Here is an 8972-nt window from a genome sequence, read left to right on the forward strand (position 1 = left end):
GTGTGTGTGTGTGTGTGTGTGTGTGTGTGTGTGTGTGACCATCCTGCACCTGGGTGGGGTTGCAGACTTGGAAGGAATCATCTACCATTAGCAGGGGAAGTTATGATTCTAACACATATGTGCACATATGCACGCAGATGTTGTGATCTTCAAACACCCATTTCCTTAGGTGCCTGAAGGCTGCACTTGCATGTTTTACTGAGACAGTGTTGGAGGTTTTCAAGACCCAGCTAGACAACTTTGGCTGGAATGATCTAGTTGGGGTTCATCCTGCTTTGAGCAGGGGGTTGGACGAGATGACCTCCTGAGGTCCCTGCCAACCCTAACTTTCTGTGATTCATGCTTTGTAGCTGTAGGTCTGATCACGGGCAGCAGGGGCTAGCTGTCAAGGGTGTATGCCCACTGGGGACAAAACAGGCCTTAAACAGGATTTGAGTGTATTTAAACCAGGACTCTCTTTGGAGGGGTGGGGGCTCATATGGAGGAGATTCTGGGAGTTAATAGAATACTAATAATGCCAGCTTACATTTATAGCTCCTTTTATCCCAACGAGGTCACAAAGCATATAAGGGAATCGTGTCACTGAAATGCAGCCACCTGCAGGGTGGAAAAGGGCAGCAGATTCACAGTGCCTGGCAGCACCAAACAATAACTCAGGAGAATAAAGGAAGACAAATGTCATTTCTGAATAGGAATGCAGGGACTGTGCTTACCATATCAGACCTGGGTCACAGCACTGAGGTTTGCAGCCCTACCCACCAATCCTGCCGCGCCTCCAGGGTCAGGAAGATCTCTGAGGCCCTCAGCAGGGCTTGCAAAATCTCATGCTTCTTGGTATGGTCATAACTGTCAGGGTCATTTGGGCTGTTGACATCACAACCACAACCATGTGTGTGACATCCAGTAGTTTTAGAAAACAGGCAGAGAGCTGGGTCCTGCCAAGTCAAGGCACTCTCTCTGATCCTTGAGCCCTCGGTGATGCCAGAGCCCATTTAAAATAGGGAAGAGATGATTGACCTATGAAGTCAATAAAAGATGGACAATGCCAAAGGTATTTTGTTTTCTTACTGAAAGAAAGCAGGCATGTGTGTGTGTGTGCATGCATGTGCACACATGCCACCCCTAGCATTCTGCTAAGGACCAAGTCTGAGGGACAGGCTCACCAGCACTGTTGCTTCCCTAAGGTCTGGTCCGTCCTACAATGTTTTCTGGGCTTAGCTATGTCAGCAAGGTGGAAGGAAAAAACATTCCCCCTAGCTGATGTAGCTAGACTGGCAAAACTCCCAATAGTCTGGATGCAACTAGGCTGGCAGGAAAGGGCTTCTGGTAGCATAGCTAGTGTTGTCTTAAGAGATGGTACAGCTACGGCAGCAGAAAATCCCTTTCTGCTGCCAAACATGGTGTCTCCACTAGGGGCCTCTGCCAATAATAATACAGGTACAGCTATGGTGGCATCAGCCCCACAATGTGTAGACCATCAGCCCTAAGACAGCTGGTCTACTAACTAGCTTGTAGCAAAGAAGTAGCAGCCAAGAATAAATATGATGGGAGTATTGCGTGTCAGGCAGACCCAACTCTCCATGCAAGATAAAGAGCAGGAGAGGAAAGCCACTCCTGCTTGGAATAACAGCCATTCAGCACAGTAGTATTTCCTAGCATATAAAACAATGGCAGCTCCGTACCAAACAGGCATTGCTTTCCAGTAGCTATTTATTGCCCTAGATCAAGGTTATCCAACTTCTAAGTAGCCAGAAGCCAAACATCCCATGGCCTACACAAGCAGGGGGCCACATGCCCCCAGGCCACATCAAGGTGAGCCACAGCCCCGTCAGGCTATATACTGTGTGGGTGGCCTGCCCCACCCCACCCATAGTATACCATGCATCCATGCCCCACCTCCCCACCACTATACCCCACACCCTCATGGGCTTTACCTCCCCAGCTACTGTACCACGTGGCCCCAGTTTCCCCCTCCTCTCCTCCAGCTGCCCTGTGCCATGCTGCACTGTCCTGGTCCCTGGGGTAGAGGCAAACAGTGAAAGTCAGAGGAGGGAGGGGAAGTCTGGAGGCTCCAGCTGCTATTGCAGCCAGAGCAATAGGAGAAGTGGCAGCTGGGCAGGAGCCCAGGAGCAGCAACCTAACCCCTCACAGGCTACGTATGGCCCAAGAGCGGCTAGGATCTGGAACCAACTTCCAAGAGAAGTGGTGCTGGCTCCTACCCTGGGGGTCTTTAAGAGGAGGCTAGATGTACACTGTGCTGGGGTCATTTGACCCCAGTACTCTTTCCTGCCATGGCAGGGGGTCAGACTCAATGATCTGCTCAGGTCCCTTCTGACCCTACTAACTATGAAACTGAACAAACCTACCCTAGACAGTCTCTGAAGGAGGACTTTAGCAGGCGATTTAAACCATACAAACAAAAAGGCCACATGGTTTAAGCAAAGCCTGAAAACCAGGAAAATTTCAGATCTCCTGCCACTGACAGTGATTCTCCTCTGCGAGGGTAGGAAAATAGTTTCTACGCCTCAGTTTCCCCAACCATAAAAATGGGGTAGGAATGTCCTGCCTATCTCACAGGGCTGTAGTGGGGGGCCTGGGCCTGCCCAGTTGTAGTGAAAGCTGTGCTGAGCCCCTGAGAAAATCAGGCTCTAATTGTCCTAGTATGGCCCTCATCATCCCCTGGGAACTTAAAGCTTTGAAGATAAAAGGGTACTATAGAAAGGCTACAGGCAATGCTCTTGTCTCCTGGGTGTCACCTTCCTCTGAAATTATTTGAAATTCTCTTTCATCCCTCCCTCTCACAAAAATACCCTGTCAGGCTAGCCAGGCACAGCTATACTTTTGCTGAGGTGTTGGTTCTACCCTAACCAGCTTGTATTCCTAACTAAACTGTCAAACCCAGGCAGCTGACTAAGGAGAGAGGGAGCAAGAGCTTGCCAGGGGAGCATTACAAGAACAAAGCGTGCTTAGCAGAGCCAGATAATGATGTAAGGAGAGTGGAGAGCAGGTACATGGGTCTGGTGGGTCGAAGCTGCCAGGGAAAAGGGGGAATTGGTCAGATGTGAGACTCACAGGGCTGTGGAGCTGCCCCTGAAGAGAAGAGGTGGAGTTGGCACCACTTGGATCATTTATCAAACTGGGCAGAGCCCTGGAGAACATGGTGTTACTAGGTGCCCCACTTGTGTCTCCAGATGCCATGGGTACATGCCCTGTGAGTTTAGAAGGAAATACTGAAGGGACTTACAGCCACTGAACTGGCAGGTCATCATTCAGTGACCTCTTAAGTGTCCAATAGATCCAACTCCTCTGTCCTTTCCTTGGGACCAGGACTTGCAGCAGAGAAGAGAGGAGGGAACCTGGGCCCAATGCAGGAGCTAAGACCTTGTGGGAAAACCAACTAGTTCCAGGGCTTGGAGCAGAGTAAAGGTCAGAAGAGAAGGGAGGAGCATGAACCAAGGACCTAGGGCAGGGCTGGAGTTTGAAGGCCATCACTAACCCAAGAACTCCCAAAAGGCACTGCATCAAACCCTCACCCACGGCTACAGGGAACAGTGTCAGAAACACTAAGAACACCCAATGACAGAAGGCAGCAACTTTTCACTAGCAGAGAGATGAAGTAGCACAGCTTGGGCCTAAGGTGGGCCAGAGGGGGAAGTTAGATATTCTACCACTAGACAGCTCATCCTGCAAAACTTAGGCAGGATACATACATTTTCATGCTAACATCAGTTTCTGGTGTGTTTGGTGGGCTGGATAAAATCTTACAGTCAGATCTGGCCTGCAGGCTGTAGGGTGCCAATCCTTACTGTATAACATGGCACAGGGAAAAGGCAGGGAGACAAGGGCACGGCCAATGCCCTGCCACCACAACAACAGGAAAGTAGCTAGTTAATATACACATAGAACATCCTAAGGAAATGACAATACCCCATGCTAGAGAGGGAAGCACATGCCCTGCAGCCCACACCAACCTGACCTAGAGGAGAAATTCCTTCCTGACCCCATATGTGGTGATCAGTGTGATCCTGAGCAGAGAAGCGAAATTCTCCAGGCTCTGGGTTTCCAGTATAGGCAGAAATACAAGTACACCTTAGTCAAACTTCCCCAGCCTTAGCCAAGGCCAATATCCAAGTACTTAAGAGGAAGATGCACTAGGCGGATGATGCTGAGAGCACCGACTACTTATCATACCAGGATGGCAATGATATCAGGCAGGCCAGATGAACAGGAAGCCTCGGTGCAATCTCTAAGACAAGCAGAAACTGGATGTCTGAGGCACATGACAGAGATGCCGAGGATGGCTCATCAGCTGGGAGAGAGGGAGGGTGGGGAAAAGGAGAAGTTTATGAAGTAGAAATAACCAGTTTAGAAAAGCCACAAGAAGTTACAGCTCATGAGCTGGAAAGAGGGAGAGCAAAAAATGTCTGTTCCCAAGTCATCAAATCACTGAAGTCCAAAGAGCTGGATCCTGCAAGGTGCTGAAAGCTTTCTGAAGAGGACCCAGCATCCTCAACATCCATTGGCTCTCACAGAATCCTAAGGCACTCAGCACCCATCCAGATCTGGGCCTAAATGATGGCTTAGGACTGCAGGAGGGGACATCAAGTGGAAACCATATGCCGCTACAAAATTAATGAGAACAAAGTCCCTGCCATTGCCTATGGAACGGCGCAGCACAACTCAAACCAGATGGAAACTGAACATAAAGGCTGCTAAAAACAGGGAGCTGAAATCCCCAAATGACTGGCTTAGTGCTGGGGAATGGACTTCTTAAGAGAGAACTGTAAATGTAAAAGAGAACTAAGAAAAACTCAGGCCAATGCAGCCCATGCACATGTAAAACAGCAGCACTAAATGGATGGACTCTTACAGCAAGCCATGGGGGAACAAACAGAGCCTGTGCTGCACACACCAGGGGAGCCTTCCAGAAACAACCACCTCATTAGATCACCTCAGAGAGAGACCTTGAGGGCATGCAGCAACCTCTGCATTCACTGAAAGTGGCCCCGGGAGGTGTGAATTACATCCCCACTGCTCTCCTGGGAACAGCCTTGGCCTCTCTCTGGGTTTCTGCCAGGGCAGGACAGCTTTCAAATCCATCAGCAGGAGCACTGCCCAAGTGTGCTGGCAAGAGCCTTTTGCCATTTGCTTCTTGGGTGTTGCTGTTCCATGGCAGCTCCTGGTAGAAAGAAAAGCGAAGATGCTTTGGGGCATGGACAGATGCCACATTTATCCAAAGAAAACAGCCCATGGAGTCTTCTGAAGTGGCTGCTTACACTAGGCTACTATTCCAGTGCTTCACCCACCAGGTGGTGGGGCAGTAGGCAATGGCCTGTTTGCACTGAAAGCAGACAGACAACACCTGCATTTGGACTAGGGATATTTCCCAGGGCAACCTTTCCCCCAGATTCAGGGAACTTACCTGGTTCACCCTGGTTTACACCAGTGCAAATGCTGATTACAGTGATCTAAATATGTCACCTGTCCATGCCCTTGTATTCCTCCCCCCCCAGTACACTTTCTGCCACGTCACTCTTGCACTGGTAGAAACCATCCTACGCCCTTGGCAGGATCCGATCTTGCAGCAACAAGTGCTTCTTATAAGAGAGAAGCTACTACAAGCCCTTTGAACACTGAGGTGGATGCTTTGCTTCTACTGCATTCAAGCTCCTAAAAGGAAAACACTCATTCCTGAGAAGGGGAGGGGAGGGAAGAGGACAAAGAGTGTTACAAGTTAAATGCCTGAGCACAGATTGAGCCAGACAAATTTTATCAAATCCCAAGTGAAGCAGCCTAAAACATTTTGCCATTCACCTGAGAACAAACTCACGAGCCTGGAGATCTGATAAAAGCGGTGAAGGGAAGGGTGACACTAAACGCAAGACGGTTCCCATCACTGCAGAGATAGCTTATCTCTACTGTCAAGATGGGACATACATCACTGTCTCATGTACAACAGCGAGCAAGAGCAAGTGGAGACCTGTTCTCTAGTGTAGCACGTTATTACAACATAATCCCTGAGGGACAGCTCTATTACCTACTACATCTCATTAGTACCAGGGTGAGAATATTCCCTAAACAGCTCTGAGACACCATATGGAGACACACCTCCCTGCGGTTCCAGCCACATAATAACTAAAACTCTCAGCCATTTCATCTGGACACAGAGCCAAATAGCAGCCTACGACCTTGCTGCAGTAACAGAATATGGTGTTTAAAAAAGGATGAACACTGCACAAAACAAAGAGCAGGGTATTGGAGGGCAATGTTTTTTACCCAATCCAAGCGGAGGAAAGAGCTGTTCCCACTACTGTCGGCAGAGGAAGGGGAGCTGTGTTGCTCTTCACCACACACCCTAGTCACTTTAACCCCAGTTTGGGCTCTATGAATGAGAGATCTGGGTGGAGGAAGCAGCGAAGCACAAGCTGAAGGGAGTGACAGTGTTGAGAAAGGTACCATTTGCTCAGGGGCTACTCACTGTCTGCTGCTTGGGGCACAGACCAACACCTTGTTGCTGGTCTATAACTAGGACTCCCAGGTTATAGCTTACTGATGATGGTGGCAGTGGGAAATATGTGGTTTGAGATCCAGAAGACAACAGCTTCACATAAAAGTGCAGTACACTATAACTGAGACAACTGTGGGTTAAATCTCTCACAGGGGTGAAATAGCACTGTGCTACAGCCTACCAGTCAGTGGAGCTAGTGATGAACAGTGGCTGAAGATTCAGCCTAATGTTTGTACCTGATGATCATGTCTTTAATTGGTCAGACTATCCCTCTGTCAGAGGGCATCAACTGAAATGGGGTCAGCCCTGGAGTCACCCAAGCTAGTCTCCCATACCACGTCCCCACTACTAAATGACCCGCTCCCCCACCCATATGCATAGTGAGCCCGCAATGTAAGGCAGGTGGAATCAAGACCCTTGTGTCATAGGCTGCATGACAGCACCCAAGGGATGGCTCAATTTCCAGGGGTATACAAAGGGCTTTCCATTCTGTATGGCAATTCTCCAAAGGCAATGGGCAGAGGGCAGCAATGGCTTGGTGGCCCTGCCTCCTGTCAGGTTTCTTTACTTTCTTTGTCTCCCCAACTCCCACATCTCTTGCTTCTCCTACTGCTGAGCTGTCTCCTCTTCAGTGCATGGTCAGATCCCCACTGTCTCATGCAAGGGTAATGCAGGTGGTAACTAGAAGGACAATGGACCACAAAGCAGCCAAGACTGATACAGCTGGCAGCCATGGCATAGCCTCTTCCTGCTGTTTAATACACCTAACTTAACCCAACACTAAGGGAACCTTGGACAGTGCAGGCCAAACCAGGCTTGTGAACAGGGTGGGCTTCCCAGCTGGAACCAAGGACTGCCAATCAAGATGTCCAGCAGCTAATAATGGAGACACAGCTGAGACAGTGTGTGACTCTGCATTCAACCAAGAGCATCTGAAGGGAACTCCTAACGTATTCCTAAGCTCCCTTTTTACAGGGAGGCTGCAGACAGCTGACTTTATGAGCACCCCAGACAGGTGCTGGAGTCAACATCCCTCCCTGAAGCTCTGTTTTCCCACATGTTACCACTGCCAGAACCCATCGATGTATGTACATGCCGCCCAGGCCTGAGGACTGGCTGGTCTCAGGCTTCCCATGCTGTTCCACAATCCATGCCTTGAAGACTGTCTTCTCTGCAGGAGACATCTCTGATTTCCTGGAAACATGCCCTCCCAATAGGAACTCCCCCTTCTCCTCATCATTCCTCAAAGCAAAAATAACCATCATTCAATACAATCAATGGACGCAACTGCTCTGATGCTGCCCCACTCTCTTTGATAACTTCTTCCCCCTTCTGACAGTGGCAGAGCTGAAAGTCATAAGGAAGTGGGGCATCCTGAGCTATGGAGCCCAGAACGCTGTGGTTACAGGCAAACGTTTGTCCAAGGGATATCTACTCCTGTCCTTCACTCAAAGCTCCAGTGAAAAACCACCTACAATGTGCCACAGCTAAAGAGTATGGGAAACAAGACTACTGCCAATGCCTTGGGTCACTCCATTGACAGGGTGTTTGTGGGGTAATCTATGCTCAGATCAGCAGCAGAACTGAAGGCAGGGCAACCAGGGAAGCCACTCCAGGTGCGCCTTTGGGGGAGTGGGTTGCAAAAATAGCCACTGCTGCAGTGGTGGCTGACCACACTGTCACCATCGGCCCCATCACAACTGGCACGACCCCATGCATCATGGCTGCATCAGGCACAGAGCTGCCCTGCTAGCCCTCTGGCTCAGATGATCCAAAGAAAAGGAACGCAAAAAAATCCCCAATGGTCCCAGCTCATCTGATATAGGGGAAAACTCCTTCCTGACCCCAAACCTGACCATTGGTTTGACCCTAAATGCAGGAGCATGAAACCTCACAGGTACCTGGCTGGTGGGGCTAAAGGCCCTTAGAAGCACCAGCCCCCACCCCATCAGAAGCCTCCTGATTTTCAACCCTGAACCCATTTACCTTTGCAAAAGCCTCCCATTGCATTTTCTATCTGCAGTGAGGGCTTTGCTGCCAGGGCATTTGTTCCACTCCAGGGCTCCAGCTCTGCCACTTGCTGTATGCTTTGGTGACTTGAGTCTGACTTCACCTTGCAGAATCAGGCCCTGCCTTTGTACAGGGTTTCTGCCCTTCAGAGGACACTCCTTTAGCTCTAATAAATTTGGGCCCTGATTCCCTCAACCAGCCAGATTGTTGCTCTCCTCATTTCATTTCTGCTTTACCAACATAACTATTCCTGGCTCTCAGGCAGTCTTAAACTGTCCCCAGGCTGAATCTGTGAGTTGAGTTTTCACCAGGTTTGCATGCTGCTCCCTGACCCTGCTACTGGGTCTGTTTCTCAACAGGATGAGATCTCCCCTGTTAAAGCACCTGCCCAGTGCACTACCCTCTATAGGGCTCATAGTTTCATAGTTTCTAGGGTCGGAAGGGACCTGAGTAG

This window comes from Crocodylus porosus, unplaced genomic scaffold (genome assembly GCF_001723895.1).
Source record: "Crocodylus porosus isolate Cpor-Errol unplaced genomic scaffold, CroPor_comp1, whole genome shotgun sequence".
NCBI lineage: Eukaryota > Metazoa > Chordata > Crocodylia > Crocodylidae > Crocodylus > Crocodylus porosus.